This window comes from Jaculus jaculus, chromosome 13 (assembly GCF_020740685.1).
Source record: "Jaculus jaculus isolate mJacJac1 chromosome 13, mJacJac1.mat.Y.cur, whole genome shotgun sequence".
In the NCBI taxonomy this organism is placed as follows: domain Eukaryota; kingdom Metazoa; phylum Chordata; class Mammalia; order Rodentia; family Dipodidae; genus Jaculus; species Jaculus jaculus.
The window spans coordinates 85,236,205-85,253,478 of record NC_059114.1 but is presented as its reverse complement, the minus strand read 5'-3'; positions in this window follow the sequence as shown (position 1 = coordinate 85,253,478).

Here is a 17,274-nt window from a genome sequence, read left to right as displayed (position 1 = left end):
AAATGTTTTATTTGATTTTTGTTTTCTGTTGTGTTATTTTGTATAGTTTCCATCTATTTTGGTGGGGGGTATTTCAGTTTGAGGTGGACTTTTCTTTTTTTAATTTTTTTACTAACAACTTCCATAATTATAAAAATACTCCATGGTAATACCCTCCCTCGCCCAATTTATCCCTTTGGAACTCCACTCTCCATCATACCCCCTCCCCATCTCAATCAGTCTCTCTTTTACTTTTGAAGTCTTGATCTTTTCCTCCTCTTATGATGGTTTTATGCAGGTAGTATTAGGCACTGTGAGGCCATTGATATCCAGGCCATTTTGTGTCTGAAGGGAGCATGTTGTATGAAGTCCTGCCCTTCATTTGGCTCTTACATTCTTTCTGCCACCAATTCTGCATTAGACCCTGAGCTTTGGAAGGTGTGATACAGATATTGCAGTACTGAGCACTGCGGTCATTTCTTTCTATCACCATGATACCTTCTGAGTTGTCTCAAGGTCACTGCCATCTGAAAAGAGAAGATTCTCAATCAAAAGTGAGAATATCATTAATATAAGGGTGTGAACATTAACAGAAGTGCTTACTGCTATGCTTTGATAAGCATAGTATATACATTTGGCCAGACAACGGCAGGCGTTACACCCCTAGGGCTTATGACTACCCCTGTTTTAAGTTTTCAGTATCAGGGATGTATTCCCTTTCCGTGGAGCAGGTCTCCAGTCCAATTAGAGGGCAGTTGGTTTCCCCCATAACAGATGTGAGTGGAGGGGGACACTTAATAGGATGTTGTTGTATATAGGTAAGTAGAAGAATAGATTAATGGGGGTGAAAAGGCCCAAAATGAGGTCTGGGGAAGAGATTGAGCAAAGGAAAGGTAGAGGGAAAGCTAATCAAAATCTAAGAGGATATAAATAAAGCATATGTAACCCTACTTTTTTGGACAATACAGCACTCAGGAGCTGTAGATTGTTAGAAAATATTTAGTGCCAGGGATGGGATATCTTCCAGTGAGTTGTTGGCCAGAGAGATCCCTGATGCCCCCAAAACATTATAGGCCATTGCCAAGGTCCTTGGTTTCGCACCAGGAATAGATGGTAAGACCCTACTGCTGAGGACTTCATAGACTTGGGCTGCTGCAAGGCCACTGAAAAATCTTGCTGGAACTGAGCTGATAACCTTCTCCATGTAGACCAGCTGACAGAAAGCTGGAAGAAGCCATTCTGCATGCAGTTCAATGGGAGAAAGAGAAATCACCAGTGAAGATACTCATCAATAGACACTGTAAGCCTTATAATTGGCCAGCCGGGCCAAATGAGCCAATGGATACTTTTCTTGATGCTTCCTGGAACTCATTCTTGCATTTAGACAAGCCTTTATTAAGCTTAACTAGCTTGTCATTGAGATCTTCCATTTGTTGACTCACCCTCAATTCATTTATATCTCTTTGGAGGCTTCTATGGTTTTCTTCAATAATGTTATGCTGATAGCCAAAAGCTGAGTGCCCTAAGAGATGTTTCTGCTCAATTTCATTTATGTGACTGCTTGTTTCATGGCTTGTTTCCAGTTCTGCAATTCTGTGATCAGTGTCACATTTCTTCTTGTGTTTTCATTTTGGGGTTGAATTTCTATTAACTTCTCTATGACTTCATTAGAGGCTTGCATTGTGGGACTAGGCTTCCTTGGGGAAGATCACCCAGTTTCTGACTTTCATTGCCAATTTTGCATATCTATCTATCTATCTATCTATCTATCTATCTATCTATCTATCTATTGTTCAGACATTTTCTGATCCTAAATGTCATAGTCTAGACTATCAAATCATAGATTTTAAAAATTACAAGGCACGAATCACATATTCTAAGACTCCCTAACAGGTTTATTTGGTATTTAAAAAAAAAAAGGCTGTTTTGTTTGTTTATTTTAGAAAGAGGGAAAGATAAAGAGACAGACAGACAGAAATCTCATGAGTATGTATGGGAGCCATGGCCTCCTGCCACTGTAAAACAACCCTAGATGCACGAGCCACTTCATACATCTGGCTGTATATGGGTAGTGGGGACCCTATCCCTGGGCATTGGCTTTGCAAACTAGCCTCCTTAACTGCAGAGCCATCTCTCTACAGCCCTTATTTGATATTTTTAAGACAAGTTCACAAGTAGTTCATACTGATTTCAAAATCACTACATAGGTAAGGATGACTTTGAACTCTGTTCTGGTCATTTTAAAAAAATATATTTAGTGGGCTGGAGAGATGGCTTAGCGGTTAAGCGATTGCCTGTGAAGCCGAAGGATCCTGGTTCGAGGCTCAATTCTCCAGGACCCACGTTAGCCAGGTGCACAAGGGGGCGCACGTGTCTGGAGTTCGTTTGCAGTGGCTGGAGGCCCTGGTGCACCCATTCTCTCTCTCTCTCTCTTTACCTATCTGCCTCTTTCTCTCTGTGTCACTCTCAAATAAATAAAAATAAACAAAAAAAATTAAAAAAAAATATTTTTAGTGATGTTCACAGTGTATGTACAGCCATGTTGGTACCCTTGCTATCTTTCTCCCTACCATCTCCCCTCCACAGGGACCCTCCTCACTGGTGAATGTGGGTCATGGACCTTCAGGTTAGCCATCAGTTATGGATAAGAGGCAATTTTTCTGTGCATAACGTCCCAACATGAAGCTCTGACAATCTTTTTACCCCCTCTTCCATGAATTTCCCTGAGCCATGTTGGGTGATGAGATCTTGGGAGCCTCTCTGTCTCTGGATATCTGGTTTGGTAGGAGTTGAGTGTTTTCTGTGTCGATCTCCTTCACCCTTGGGCTGGTACCAGGTTCACCAAGAAAGCAGCACTTTTGCTCATTTCCCCAATTACTTTTGGTTTCAGCTGGGGCCCTGGTGAAGTACAGTGGGCTGATTCTTTCCTCAGGATCTTTGTCCATCTGAAAAAGAGAAGCAAATTCTCCAATGGAAAGTGAAGACAGCACCAAATAAATGGGATAACTGTTATTATTTTAGAGAGAATTTAATAGGTGTAGGCCCTCTTGTAGCCCATGATTGATGGGAGCTTGATAATGATGGAGAGCAGCCTCATTTTTTGGATATGGTTCTGACTTGTTTCCCAGAACCAGATATAGGTTCTGGTCCACTGAGTTGATCTGTTAGCCAAATCAAGAACAGTTGGTTACTTACCATGACTGTATGCCATTATTGCACTTATGTGAGCATCACATCAGGTTGATTGTTGTTGAATAGCTTAGACCACAAGTCACTTGGACAAATATTGGTCATTTTCCCCCAGTTGCTCATGTAGAACCTTCTGGCACTAGATGGACTAACTGTCTGGGGACTGACTCTTTTCCAGATTTCAGCCAGGTCACTCCATGTTCTATACCAACAGCATATGGTGTCTTTGGCAGCAGGGTGTTACCATTAACCTTTGGTGGGTCATCAAGTGCTGTGAAAGAAGTTTGTCTTTTTTGGGGAAACCTTGTCAGTCTCTCTGATCAACAGCTCATTGTGGATGTTAACTGCATGCTGGTACAAGGAATTATAGGCCAGCAACAAGGAAAAGAAGAGAGGAAAATATAGGTAATGTAAAAGAGAATGGGAGAAGAGGGGGAGAGAGAGAAACAGGAGATCAAGGTTAGTCTTCATTATACCCTCTCCAGGGCCCTGTGGCTCAAGTGTCCTCTAAGGACCTAATGAAGGTCATTGATTTTATTCATTTATTTGTTATGATGTTTTAGAAATGATGCAACTAATGTTCACGGATACAAGGCATAGCTAATAAATGACAAAACCAGAAGCAGTTATACATGGAAAGAGTTTGATTTTCCATATCATACCCTCATCACTGTCTGGTGCATGTTTTCCTTATTTGAGGGTTTGGTTCTCAGGCTGTGGTGACGCACATGAGCCCAATAGCCAACAGTTACTCATCCGCCCCACAGGATACTTCAAATGTTCATTGTTTATTATATGTCACAGTAGTCCCATGATAGAGCCATGTCCCAAAATAACTGCATCTTTCTTCATTGCTGAGCCATTTCTCCAGCCCTAGAATAGCATCATTCTTAATGAACTTGCATCATACATTTACAAAAAAAAAGAAATGCTAGGAAAGTTCAGTATATCTCTATTAATATTTATACCCTTCTCATTTTGTAAATAATTATTATCTATTGTGTTTTAAGTATATAGTGTGATTTAGGCACTAGGGAAATGATGATGGACAGACAATATTTCTATCCTAAACAGGATAATTTCCACTAGGGTTGGAATGAGATGGAGAAATGGATGTGCTCCTGGAGAATAGCAGGCAGGTGATATGAAAGAGTGTGATGACAACTGTGTTGACAAAGAGATGGATTTGTGTCGTCAGACAAGGCCCCACTGAAGTGGTATACTTGGAATTGAAACCTAGATATAAAACAGTTTGCCATGCGTGGTCACTGGGTGAGCTGCTCAGCCTCCTCCTCTTCCATGCCTGTGTAAGTATGCAATGACATCATAGGTTAATGTTCAGCTCATTATGAGAGAAATATTACCAGTTGAAACTAAGTCCTTGTCAGTCATACATTGCCCAAACAATAATATACATAAAGATGTCTAAAAGATTATTCAGAAGCTTTTCTTCATTAATTAGAGGGAAGGTATATTCAGTAACTACTCTGTGTGAACAAGCCCTATCTATCAATACAGGAAAAGTTACTAACAGATTTAATAGGGGAAAAAAAAAACACTTGATAATAATATTAAGCCTAGATCCAATCAAAGAAGATTTTATTTGTGGATATTTTGGAATAGAAGAAAAAAAAATCTATTCCTGCTAAAATAAATAAATGTAGAAGTGATCCATTGATATTCTCTCTCATATACAATATGAGAGAGAGAGAGAAAATGGGATGATTCTTCTCTCAAAGTGACTCTTCCTTTGTTATAGATTCAGTAAAACCATTCCTTATGAGGATAAAATGGTATGATAGAGATCCAACACTAGGGACGCATTAAAGAAGTATAAAACCTGGCATGTTGGCACACACCTCTAATCCCAGAACTCAGGAGGCAGAGGTAGGTGGATCACTGTGAGTTTAAATCCAGCCTGAAACTCCAAAGTGAACTCCATGTCATCCTGGGCTAGAGTGAGAAGCTACCTCAAAAAACCAAACAACAAACCACCAACCAACCAAACAAACAAAAACCCAGAAGTATCATAGTACTTAAATGATAAGAGATGCTTAAGAGTGAGGAAAACATTGGTAGATGAGAGTGGCTAAAATCATGTGGTCTGGTTTATAGTATAGTATGCAAGAAATGGTCATGAATCTGGAACTTTCTTTGGGACAAACAGGGATTCTACCTGGAAGCCAAATTATTGATTTATTTTTCAGCAGTTGTCATTCATTATTGAGTGGAACTATGAACATATTAATAATTCTGTTTTGTTTAACTTTATATGCATGCTTAAAATGACCTATTGTTAAGCCATATTTGTATGTAAGATACACTAAGATATCTTCATTCCATTATCATAACAGTCCTAAAGTGGCCACTATCAAACAGATCAAGACAAACATTCTTTGACTGCAAAAGCTGAGATGGAATTTCAACTCAAGGCCAAGTGCAGCTTTTCAATAGTCTCTGAGGATCTGCCCACCCCCAGGTCCTCCTGGTGGGAGAGTCACAGCACCCTTTTCATGGGTACCAGGGTCAACAAACACCTGTGAAATAGGCAGATTCATGCCATCTACTGGAATGTTTGGAAAAATGCATTTTATCGTGCTCGATGTCTTTTTTCCAAAATTTGTAAATATATTTAATCTTGGCCTGTATCCAGAATATACAGACATTCTTCATGTTCTGAGAAAACATAGGGAATGCCACACTAATTCCAAGTTCTAGATGCTAAGCTTAGTGCTCTCTTTATGTCAAGAGAAGTAGATGTTATGGGGTAAAGGGAAGACGGACAGGCATTATATCACTTACTGACGTAAGAAATGTCTAAGTTATCTCAAATATTACTTTATTTTGTCCATGTTAAAATAGTTTCCTATGGCATTAGTGACTTTTGAACAGATGCTCTGTGATGCACAGGAAAAGATTATTTTGCTGTGCTTAGATATAGTGGTGTGCCCCTGCTTGAAATCTAGCTCACTATTTGAATGCTCCTTATAACAATATCAGCCCCAATTACACCCTTCAAGCTTGCAGAATCCCCAGTGTGATGCTTTAACTTCAGTGGCTCCCATAAACTCATGTGTTTGACATGTTTGGATCCCAGCTGATTGCAACTTGAGGGGTAGAGACTTGCTTGAGGAGGTGTGTAGTTGAGGGCACGCTTAGGGGTGTTGTAGCCAGCTGTCCTTTGTTAGAGCTTGCTTCATTCTCCTCCTGCTGTTTCCAGGAGCTGTGGAGGGGGAGATGTCCAGCCTTACTCATGCCATGTTTTCCCCCTGCCACCATGGGGTTTCCCCTTAATGCTGTATGCCCAAACAGGTCCTTTCTATTTATTCAGTGCTTTTTCTGCGGAGGGGGTGTGGTGAGGAGGAAAGATTTGTGTCAGTAATAAAAAGTAACTACCACAGAAAAATTGATATCAGTTTTGCTTTCATTGCTGCCAGAAAACTGACTGTGTGGCTTTTGGCCTTTCCAAACTGATTTGCTGGAGGAATAAGGAAAGAATATTGGCTTGAGAAATGCATTACATTGCTGTAAGCAGAGTCTTATGGGCATTCTTATCAGGGCTTCAGAGACCTCACTGCAGTAAGAACTGTGAGGTTAGGTGAAGGAGAGGAAGGAGAACTTTGTCCAGCCTGCGGATTGTAGCAGTTTGTACAAGAGGCCTATTGCATCATTTGCGTGTCCTGAGAACTTCTGCAGGATTTTGTTGCATAGAAATGGACTGGTGAAAGCAGATAGACATAGGACAGAAAAAAATTAAAGGTTTGGTTTGAACTTGTTGACCATTCAGCTGCAAATGCTTGGGAGGTTACTCCCGTTGGAATTGGGCCAAGTGTTCTTATAGGGACAATAGGAAGAACGTTGACTCTTGAAAGTTGGAGGTTAGAATGCTGAAGGAGTGTCCTGCCCTTTAAAGTTGGCTTTATTCCCTTATTTTATTAATAAATTGGTAACCTTCTTGATACTATGTGAATATAGCAAATGCATGAGTGAAAAGTTTACTAGATTTGTAATACAGTTTGATTTTTGGACAATGGCCACCAGGCAATTTGAGCAGGATGGTTGGATCCTCTGAATGGACACCCAGTGGAGCCATTGCCTACAAGAACCATAGTTTGCAGTGTAGACCCAAGGAGTTCTGAAATACCAATGCTGTGGGATGGCTTCCAAGGTGAGCTTCTGAGTTGGGATGGAATAGTTCCCTGGGCTGTAGGCAGCCCAGCTAGTATTGGTATAGCCCAGCTGTATTTGGTATTCCAGAGACTTTTTCAGAGATTACCTATGTCAGGCTTTGAGCTGAAGGATTTTCTTTCCTTGCTGTGCCCAATGCCCTCTTTTTCAGTGTGAATGTTTAATCTGTGCCATTATGTGGCTTTGGTTTTATAGCTCAAAGTTAAGAGACCTTGGACTAGTGAGGATGTTTCAACAGTATTGGGGTTGATAAAACTGATTGGGGACTTTCAAAGTTAGATTCAATGCATTGCATTTTACAGCTTGGATGGTGTCACCAGATTGTGGGAACCCAGGGCTGGATGTGGTGGTTGGAACTAGGCATTCCCCATACCCTCATGTGCTTTGAACACCTGGTTCCTCGGCCATGGCAGTTTGCTAGGAGGGTGTGTTGGGTGAGGTAGTCTTAGGGGTGTTACATCCAGCTTCCCTTCTCGCTCAGCTCATTCTCCTGCTGCTCATCCCACCTGCTGTGGAAGAGGCAACAAGCAGTCTCTGCTCATGCCATATTTTCCTAAGCCCTCATGGACCTTCCCCCAAGACTGTAGAAATGAACAACTTTCCTCCTACCAGTTGCTGCTTTTATTGTTTGCTTGTATTTTGTTTTGTGATTCTTTGTCAGCATTGAGAAGGTAACTGCAACCTCACTTAGCATGTGTATTTTCACCAACAAATTCTCATCAACTGAAAGATATAATTAAGTCTTTTTTCTAGGTCTTAGGTCTAGGTCAGAGATTAGGGCTCATATTTGACTCACCACATTGCTTGGTTAGATCAAGGTAATGTACATATGGATGTATATAATAATTGAAACTTTTACTAGATGAAAAATATGATTAAGAGAATGAAGAGGCAAGGCGCACACAAACACACACACACACACACATGTGTGTGTAAGTGTATATATATATATGTATATGTATATATGTATATGTATGTATGTATGTATGTATGTATGTATGTGTGTGTATGTGTGTGTGTGTGTGTGTGTGTATATATATATATATATATATATATATATATATATATATATGTATATATATAATTGTAACAGGTTATATACTATGATCCCCTCACTCCAGCTCCCACGACCTGGGGGCCCTCCTCAGTGGGGTTATGGTATTCACATGAAGTGGCGTCATGTGGTCAGATGGAAGGAGACAATGGAGTTATCAAAATACACATTTTCAAGAGTGTGGCCAACCATGTTACCTATCCTTCCTTCCTCCAACTATATGAAGAAATGACAATCTAAACTTGAGTGCTGCTCTCACCGTTAGCCCGACAGCCACCTTCGGGGAGATGACAATAGAGAGTGAGGACACTCAGAATGCTTAAAAGCAGAATTTCACAAATTGCAGCGAACTTAACACTAAAGTATTCTTAAGCCACACCTACTGAGGCTTAGGGAATGCTGTGGAAGAGGGGGTACAATGATTGTAAGAGCCACAGGGTGGCAAGAAGTATCCTGAGACATGGCCCTTGCCGCAGAGACTGACAGCTGGATTCAGGGCCCCACAGTGAACACCAGTAACCCCACTGAAGGGGTCCCTCAGCAGAATGGATATTGAAGAGAGAGAATATAAAAGTATAACCTAATGGGAATATTACCAGCATCCAATAGGTTCAGACAAAAAAAAAATCATAATCAGTGTTGACTGACCACACAAGACTTTACTTTCTTTTCTTCAAAAGAGCAGTTCTATACCAGAATAAAAAGCAAAACTAGATGTGCTCAAGTTGAAATCTTTCAAAAGATAAATATGATAAAACAGAATTGCTGAAATGAAATCAGTTTGAATGGCGTCTTCAAATGATATTTATTAACACTTCCTCTTGCTTTATAATGTTTTATAGACCATATCTTCATCTGTGTCTCATTAGGATTGCATGACACAATGAAAGTTATATACATATAGGAGTTGTCTGTGGAAAGCACCATGAAGCTAACAGTGTGCTGAACCTCTCTGTAGGCAATCCCCTTGGATCTTTCTTCATGCTAGTACATAGAGGCTGTCTTTCCTTCAGAGCTCACAAGACAAACTTTCCCCTAGGAAGCAATGTTACTGTAGGGAAGAGAAAAATGCACATGATATTATGTCCTTGTACATAGGATTTTTTTTTTCATTTTTAAATACTCCATTAAGCCAGTGAAATAAGAATTACAATTAATATTAACTTTGTATTGCAGCATCACTGCTATCTACTGAGTTGGAAAGATCTGAGACTCTGAAGCATATTTCCATCCAAACCCCTCCCAAGTTAGAACTGAATGGATTTTTCAGAATTAGTTGAGTAATCACTTTGATTCAAATGGAAATGCCATCAAGAAGAAACATTTATTTGGAAATCACAAGTGCTATTACCATTTGAATAAAATGATAATTTTGTCTTATTAGTAACATGGCTTATGCATATTATTTGTAGTGATTTTTGATTGAATTATAGAGCCGTTTTAATTTTCTGGCTTCCTACTGAAACATGGCAGATTGATAATTAATTTGACTTTGAAAATGAATTAGTTGCTTGTGTTGAATGAGATTTGTCAAGTAACATAAGGAATTATAACATGAGACATTATAACCCTTTTTGCATATTTATTTTCAGGAAGAGTCTGTGTCTTAGAATTTGTATTATCAATAAAAACACAGCCATAGGAACACAAATATAGTAGTTTTAGAGCATGGCCATAGATCAATAATAATTGGCATTCATATAGTATTTGTCAAGGCCAGGGTAGTAATAAGGCATGTGGGATTTTTGAATGTTGCCTCTGGAATCAACTAATCCCATGACTTTAGACATGTATCATCTCCCCATTGTGTTTGTAAAGTGAAATTACATGAAGATTTAATTTGACAATGTTTAAAAAGTCTCCCAACATAAAAATAGCTGGCTTTACCCAATGTAATAATCTTGTTCTTCAGTATAACAAATTACAATATTGGATGATGCAAATTGTTTTTTAGTCAACTTTTGCTGAATATGTGGCTTTGTATTCTTTTGACTCTATGTTGTGAAAGAAAAACTCTGGCTGTTCTCTCTCTCTCTCTCTTTCTGTGTGTGTGTGTGTGTGTGTGTGTGTGTGTGTGTGTGTGTGTCCATCCATCCTTAGGTGGGCATCACACACATGTTCAATGCTTCCACACAATTTCCTCTTCTTCTTTGTAAATATCCCCAACATGAAGTGCAAAGCAAACACGAACACAGAATTGGAAAAAGGTCAATCACACCTTACCCTCCCCCAAAACTTCAACATTCCCTACAAATATGAGTGTGAAGAATATGAGAGAGAAAGGAGAGACGGAGAAGGAGGAGTATAAATAAAGTAGGGAGAGGAGAAAGGGGAGAAAAGGACAGAAGCAGGGAGGGAAGGATAGAAAGAGAGAGACTTCCTTTAGTATGCTTTATATTAGCTACATAGAGCAAGGGCTCTGTAGCAATCTTTCTGGACATGACATAAATAGAGTGAACTTTGCCATTTCATGTTTCCTTACCCAGGTTTTGTTCAAATGAAATTCCCCTGTGATGTAATGTGATATGTATTTTAACCTAAGCACTAAGGTGTAAAGAAAAGCTAAGTGTTGATTCTATAGATGCCTATGTGTGTAATTTTGTTGATTCAGAAACACATAGGAAACAAAGTTGATATGTAAACTAAAACTCTGCAAGGGTGACCTCCGTTATTTAAGGAAAGTTAGTGGTTTGCAGTGTGATTCAACAACCAAAGTCGGTAGAATCAGTGCACGCATGGCAGCCCTCGCCAAAGATAAGCACAAAGTACCCTGAAATACCACCTAGGTATCACATTAGTGGATATGACGAATTATACATTTCAGGATATAGAAACAAATACAGAAATACTAGATGGCACTGTGTGCAGAATTGCTCTTAAAATCTGACTTTAAAAAATCACCTAGAGAGCTGGAGAGATGGCTTAGCGGTTAAGCGGTGGCCTGTGAAGCTTAAGGACCCCAGTTCGAGGACCCACTTTAGCCAGATGCACAACCGGGCGCACGCGTCTGGAATTCGTTTGCAGTGGCTGGAGTCCCTGGCGCGCCCAGGGACTCTCTCTCTCTATCTGCCTCTTTCTCTGTCTGTCGCTGTCAAATAAATAAATAAAAATAACAAAAATAAATTTTTTAAAAAAAATCACCTAGAAGCCCAGCATGGTGTCACATGCCTTTAATCCCGAGTGCTGGGAGGCCGAGGTAGGAGGATCGCCATGAGTTCAAGGCCACCCTGAAATGACAGAGTTAATTTCAGGTCAGCCCGGACCAGAGTGAGACCCTGCCTCGAAAAACAAACAAACAAACAAACAAACAAACAAAAAATTCACCTAGAGTAATTGGATCCCTTATACAGAAGAGACTGGTCCAACAATTCCATCATATGACAGAATAGAATTAGAAGATTTGGGAGAGAATCCCCCATTATTTTTCTGACGGGCTAAGCTTTTGCACATGCTTTGTTTGACAGAAACAAAACATAGGGGCATTTATGGTCATAGGGTTTTAGAGCAGAGCTCATCTTTCATGACAGCGAAGTAGCCACAGAGCGTGCTTGCCCCCTGGTGTTCAGACTCGTGCATTACAGCTATGTCCAACCCTGTGAAAGTCAATTCCAGGAGAGAAATGATAATACAAGATGAAGAAAGGGCAGTAAAATAAGTTTAACAAGAATGAAATAATCTAAGTTATGAAAAGAACTTCAGAAATGACTCTCACGTTAGGCACCTATACTGTTATGTAGGTGCCGTAACAGCAGTAAAGAGCAAGAATGTGTCATCATTCTGAAGCGTGGAACCCCAGAGTTGGGACAGATGAGACTGTTCCTCTGAGTTACTCCGCTGTCTCAAGGACTCCAGTCCTGTTGGGTCATGCTTCACACTGATGAACTGACCTTACTGTGTCTGTAGACCACTTTCCAACCACAGGAACAGCAGGAGGGGTGAGGGGGTTTTGTGGCTTTGAAAGCAGACCTATCACAGTGATGAACACAGATCTGGAAGAATGAATAGGAACCACCCCAGACAGTTTTTTCAAGACAATATTTAGTTTTCATTGTTCATTTCTTTTGGGGAAATATAATCTATGGGGATTCTACCAACATTTGTAAATCTCTGTTAACACAGTTCAAGGTGCAATGCTGAAACTAAATGAATTATTGTAAATTAATAAAGATCATGGTGATATTTTCAAGTTTGGTTGACACGTTTTCCATTCTCATTGACATCTTCTGCCACTGTTTCCTCTACCTGACAATTTCTCTCTATTTTATGAATGAGATCAAAGGATCTTTTGACAATGACAAAGGCTTAGGAGCCAGTGACATGGAATCAGCAAGTGGACAAGCCTGATGTTCCTTTTTATAGCAAAAGTATTTCAGAAAATATAATCAGCTTAAGTTTGGAATTAAATTTTAATTACATGAATTTTTGAACATGTGAGGATAAGAATAGCCAAATGTTTGATTTTTTCATGTATGTGAGATAGATATTGTGTTTTTCCTCTTTTACATGTTAATTCATCAGATTTCACATTGAAGTTGTGCAAGGAAAATCAATGATGTATGACCAAAAAAGTCAGAGTAAAGTGAAAGGAAAAATTATTTTGATTATCATTATTATTTAAAGTAAAAATTGATAGCAGTTAAGCACTTGCCTGTGAAGCTGAAGGATCCTGGTTCGAGGTTCGATTCCCAGGACCCATGTAAGCCAGATGCACAGGAGGTACATGTGTCTGGAGTTTGTTTGCAGTGGCTGGAGGCCCTGGCACACCCATTCTCCCTCTCCCTCTCTCCCTCTCTCTCTCTCTTTCTCTCTTTTTCTCTCTCCCTCTCCCTGTCTGTCTGTTGCTCTCAAATAAATTAACATAAACAAAAATTTGGGGGCTGGAGAGATGGCTTAGTGGTTAAGCGTTTGCCTGTGAAGCCTAAGGACCCTGGTTCAAGGCTCGGTTCCCCAGGTCCCACATTAGCCAGATGCACAAGGGGGCGCATGCATCTGGAGTTCGTTTGCAGAGGCTGGAAGCCCTGGCGGGGCCAATTTCTCTCTCTCTCCCTCTGTCTGTCTTTCTCTCTGTGTCTGTCGTTCTCAAATAAATAAATAAATAAATAAAATTTAAAAAAAATTTGTAAAAAAAAAATAAATGAAATAAAAAGCTAGGGGCTGAGGTTTAGAGTGTGGCAGGCGAAGTGGTTTAGACTACGTGGCAAGCACGGGCACTTGAGAGGGCCTGACACGGTCCTAGTTTGCTTCCTCATCACCCATGCAAACAAGACACACAACGTATGTGTTTTGAGGGGCATAGATCAGTGTATTTCTGTGCTGTGGTGTCCAAACAACTAGCAATAAAGTAAAATAAAAGCAGCGAAAATGGAAGGACTAGGTTGAGTGAGAAACTATGTCTCAAGTAAATAGGAAGATGAGTTTAATAAAGAAGGACATGAAGTGTTCTCCTCTGACAAGTGTTTACACATGTGCACACCATGCACACACACACACACACACACACACACACACACACACATACACACACACACACACAATAAATAGGTACAATTTAAAATAACAAAGTGGGGCTGGAGAGATGGCTTAGCAGTTAAGGTGTCTGCCTGCAAAGGCAAAGAATCTCAGTTCGATTCTCCAAGACCCACGTTAGCCAGATGCACAAGGGGGCACATGCATCTGGAGTTCATTTTCAGTGGCTGGAGGCCCAGACATGCCCATTCTCTCTCTCTCTCTTTCTCTCAAACAAATAAGTAAAATATATTAAAATAGTAACGTGAAGAATGAGTGAAATCAAATACTCTTCATAAATCAGAGATAATTTTTCAGGTAAAAGCCTCAGGGAAGGCTTGCAGATATGATAAGTGTGAGATTACAGGCACTTCAGAAGGCAAAGATACACTCATTGTAGACTGGCTGGGAATAAGTAACAGGAGTGTTTTTCTACTGGTACTTTTTGCTACGTATTTGTCTTGCACATTTGACTGCAGGTGTTAAGAGTTGTTGGTGTGCTTTTGGTTATTGACGATGAGTCTAGTGGCCTTACAAATGGGTCTGGAAGTAAAGTTGAAACTCTGGCAGATCTTAGTCACTCATGAATTCTGTTAACTGATGGTGCTGCTGATCTCTGGTGCATTGAAGTCATTAGATCACAGACAGGGATGTCCCTGCCACTCTTAAATTTGTTACGCTCACCTCTTGACCTGTGAGGTCCAAAGTGGTGTAAATATGTTCAGCTTAAATGGACAATCTCATTTTATTAAAATAAGTACCATAGTTAGAAAATATTCTTTACAGGGTAAAACACCATTTTAACTTCAAAACACAACCTTGGAAGTGTAGATGCTTTGGAATTAATTACCATCAATTGGAGAATATCAAGAATATGGTTGGATTCATTCCTGGAGTAGTCAGGTGTTGGAGGTTTTTCTTGCAAAGAGATGATCCTCATGCACAACACTCCTTTACCTGTCTCACACATTGGGGGTCCCATGGGCACACCTCTCCTTTACCTCTCTCACATGGCGGGGGTCCCATGCGTACACCTGTCCTTCAGTCCTCCCAAGCACCTGGTGTCCTCAGTTCTGACATTAATGAAAGCTAAAAACATCTCCACGTGCAGCTATTTGCTGGCATCTGGCATCGTAACTCTGAAAATGAGACTAAGCTGTTTCTCAAGAGTCAGCGCAGTCTGCACACAACTGTGACTCAGCAGCCCGCAGTGCACGGCAGTACTGCGCTCTACGGACTTGCGAGTGCTTCCCTCACAGCCCGGTCTACGTCTCAGTTTTACAAACCTGAAATGTATTTCATGTGGGCTTCTGTGGAAATGAGCTGCTTGCATTGAAAGTGAATTTAAATGGTTAGATCCGTCACTTTCAGCTTTCAAATGTGGTAGACCTATTCAGCTAATTTCGTGTCTTCCAAAGATTAAGATATCATGATGTCCTCCAAAGATTAAGATATCATGAGGCAAAGGGTAAGTCCAAGTGGCCTGACAGCTCTGTGTTGCTGGGGAAAGCGATGGCATTGGGTGACAAGGGGCGGAGTTCCTAGCACAGCCTTGGGAGGTGAGCACCGTGATCGCTTCCTCTCTGGTCAGAATCTGGAGGGAGAGTTTCTGCTAGTGGTCTTATCTTTGGTTGTTGGTAAATTTGCCATAAGGAATGTGAGGTCAGGCTTACTTTTGCCACTTAATTGAAAAAATGCACAGAACACCTCCACATAGACCATTAAATGTCCTTTTAAAACAGTGTCTAAAGTTAAAACCAAGATAAAACATAATGGTTAGATATTGATGGAAGCCTGCCGGTACGGCTCAGTGTCCTAAAGGAAAAGGCGAGCCGGTGAGAGCTGTGCTGGGTGGGAAAAGTTGTCCCGTGTAGGTCAGTGCTTTGAATGATTCAAGGACGGGAGGCTGATTCTGCTCAGGCCTTTTTCATCCCATTCTCTCATTCAGCATCTTTACTATCATGACTACTACATAAAAGGCACAGCCATCTCCTTAGGGGTTTGCAGCTTGATATGGGGAAGGTGGCCAGTAAAGAAGCAGACACTGATAGAAAGTAAGTGTGACCCTAGACATCTGCACAGGGCTGGAGTGCGTCACACCCGACGTCTGTGTCTGCACAGGGCTAGAAGGTGTCACACCAGATGTCTGTGCAGGACTAGAGTGGAGAATGTAAAGACCACTTCGTGTTCAGCAGGAAGCCTGAACACTGAGCATTCTTGTAGACTTAGAAAGCCAAAGGAGTGGGAAGGAAAACTCTTCAGATGAAGTCAGCACACTTACACACTTGTGTAGAGAGGAAGAGGTCAGACACCTTCTAGAAACTAATCATGAAACCATTGAAAATGGACTGTAGTGGTGGCCATAGGAAAGCGCGATGTAAGACCTGATGAAGAGGTAGAGTTTTAAAAATGTTTTATTTATTCGTTTGAGGTGGAGGGGGGCAGATAGAGAGAGAATGGACAAGCCTGGCCCTCTAGCCACTGCAAACGAACTCCAAGTGCACAGCCACTGTGTGCATCTGGCTTTATGTGGGTACTGGGGAATCCAACCTGGATCCTTTGGCTTTCCTGCCCAGCGACTTAACTGCTAAGCTATGTCTCCAGCCCAGTGGTGGATTGAATTTTATCCACTAAAGTGTGTATTCTGAAGCCCTGATTTTATAACTGATGAATTGTTAGCTGGGTCCATTATGAGGTGATACACGGGTTTAGGACAGGCTGTGAGGATGGGGCCCTGCTTTGGGCAACATTTTCCCTGGGAAGATACTAGTACACATCCACCTTCCCCAGATAAAGCTCACAGACAATGAGTTTATTGGGGTACCTTACAAAGCAGGGTGAGTTTTTGCTTACAGGACCAGTGAATAAATCCAAGGCAGCTGCAATCACAGACAAGCCCACGCCAGCACAGGTGAGGATTCACCTTTGTTCACCGGTATATATCTTAGGGCCAGGTCTTGAAACCTTTCACCTGGATGCAACACTGGTCAATGTCTGTCCTCCTACAGTTGTTAGTGGCTTACCACTCTGGTTACCCTGGGGAGGGATCTGTGACCTAGTAAGTGTCAGCTCTCCCAGACATGACCGCTGGAGGCTCCTGAGCCTCTGTCCTCTTTTTAAAATGGAGCATTTTGGGCTGGAGAGATGGCTTAGCAGTTAAGCACTTGCCTGTGAAGCCTAAGGACCCCAGTTCGAGGCTCGGTTCCCCAGGTCCCACGTTAGCCAGATGCACAAGGGGGCGCACGCGTCTGGAGTTCGTTTGCAGAGGCTGGAAGCCCTGGTGCGCCCATTCTCTCTCTCCCTCTATCTGTCTTTCTCTCTGTGTCGCTCTCAAATAAATAAATAAATAAAAATTAAAA